The following is a 2,467-nucleotide window of genomic DNA, read 5'->3' on the forward strand; positions in this document are numbered from 1 at the left end:
TCAACACAAGATAAAATATGTACAGACCGCATGCATGTCTAGAAATCCATTTCCCATTTAATATGTAGTATTTCCTCTGAAGTGTCTCAACTTTATAGTAACTTGTATTAAAGTTGAGACACTTATTTTGGGACGGGGGAAGTAATAAATAACCTCTCCATCTGCAAAGCAATTCTCTGTTTCGCTGTGTTAACACTCATTTGATTGAGTAGTGAGTGGAGTACAAACCATAGCCGAGCCTTTATGCATACAAACTGATGATATCCACCGTTTCAGATGAGCATATCTCCACGACGTCTTCCTGCCATGTATTCTCACATGATTTGGTGAAGTGTAGCCGTCGACTATCGAAATCGTTAACACAAGACAAAATTAATCTGTCCCATCTTCACAACCCTGCCCACAAATTGGGCTAAGCAGATGTGTGGAGCAAACCGAAAACACAGACAGTGGCCCCTCAAATAGGATAACATTATAAGCACATGTATCATGTACAGTATCGGCTAAGAAATGCAGTAGTCCTCATTTCCCGTATTATCCATCGCACTGTGCGGTTCCAAATTTCCGGTCGAAATGTTGACGCACATCCTAAGAAATACTACATGAGAACTCAGCAAGTGAAACTGAGTCATGCCTCGTAGAAGTAAGGTAATAGAATGCATGCCAAATGATAGAAGCTATGCAGACAGACGACCCCCAAAAAATAAATCCTTACTGGGACTAGTTAGTAGTCTGGTTAACCAAGCCAGTTAGCAGTACAACAATTCTATCGCTAATTAGTTACTCCCTCCATTCCATAATTCTTGTCGTGGTTTTAGTTCAAATATGAATGACCTAAAACCACGACAATTATTATGGAACGGAGGGAGTATAAATCAACCCTACAACAGTCTAAGGATGACTTGCAGAAAACCTTATATGTATAGTTATTGCTGTTCAAAAATGCTTCTCTACCATTTAAAGTACACCTGAATGAACAGCAATGGGGTACATAAAAGCAGTTGATAAGCTCAGTGCTTGTGATTTCCCACAAACTGCAATCTTCAAACGTTATAATGAGGTGCATTAATTTCACATCAGTGAAGATTGTTAATATCAGAATGAACTACTACTATTACAAGCACATAATGGTAATCGCTGACCTTTACAAAAACACAATGAGTTGTCTCATGTAAGCATGCCAGCACATGTGCATCATAGATGTAAAAGGCAGTGCATGCGCAAAGGAAGACACTAACAACGATTGATGGAAATGATTGTAAAAAGGATTTGCCTGGACAACAAAACTTACCATTCAAGTTATCCTAAAATCAAAAATCATCAATTAGCTGGTTCAAGTAAGCATGCCAGCGCATGCACATCCTTTGGAACGGTGGAACCTAATTGAACCAAAGTCCACTGTGAGAAACATCATGAGCAGTAGCCTACATTTCTATCCGTTAATCACCTAATAACACGTTAAGAAAATAATTTGAAAGCTAGCCAGTTTTCACTGTGTTACGGAGTCAAAATAATGAAAATGTACACAAGTTTTCACAGGTTTCTAGAGAAACCACGGTCAGGGGTAACTTGGTATAATCCATGGATGTTATATTCATATGTTTAGATTGAACATTGCGATGGAGTGCATCAAGATACACACTCTGTAGTCCTACATTGCGAAAACTAGTCAAAATATGCACCAACTCTTAGCACAATATGGGTTTTGGCCATGCCGGTATACATTGTTGAAATTTCCAGATTGTACATAATTCTGTCCATCAATTGATTAATTCAAACACCGCTGTTAGCTATGCATCACCACCACTCTTCATCGCTACTGACAGCCAAAATCAAATTTCTGAAAAATTAGATTCTAGTGAGTTCTGTGATCACCTGCAGAAGACCTGTGCATCGAGGTCCTTCCTGATGGCGTCCGCTCGGAACCTCTTCTTATCATCGTCCCAGAACTTGACCTCCAGCATGCAAGCAAATTAGTTCGTTGTAGCCTTAACACAGCCCATTTCAACAGTTGAAGTCAAGGAGCAAACCAAACTGCGAGGAATTGTGAACAGCTGACAGTGTGACATCCAGTGTTGATTTTCACAACTACAAACTTGCAGTGGAGTCAAAAGCAACCGGAATGTATTTTCTTCCTCTCCAGAAACTGGCAGGATCACTGGCTTTGAATAGAGGAAAAAATTCAGTTACAAGTGACCTCCTTTTTTAAGGAACGAAGTCGAAAAACCCATTCAACCTGGTTGGTTTGTCGAAACACAAACACCAAAAGGAAACCGAAAACTGATATCACATACAAACGTGTCAACTCAGTTGTTACATTTGTAGCCTGGGGTTCATGCTCCAGCAGGTCAACCAGAAAGCAGAAACGACTCAAAAAATAACAAATCGCATTCTTCACCATATACAGAGACCAAGACTGAACTTGTCAAGAACCAGGTCCCAAAACCGCAATACAGACTACAGTGCA

This window comes from Triticum dicoccoides, chromosome 7A (genome assembly GCF_002162155.2).
Source record: "Triticum dicoccoides isolate Atlit2015 ecotype Zavitan chromosome 7A, WEW_v2.0, whole genome shotgun sequence".
Classification (NCBI taxonomy): Eukaryota; Viridiplantae; Streptophyta; class Magnoliopsida; order Poales; family Poaceae; genus Triticum; species Triticum dicoccoides.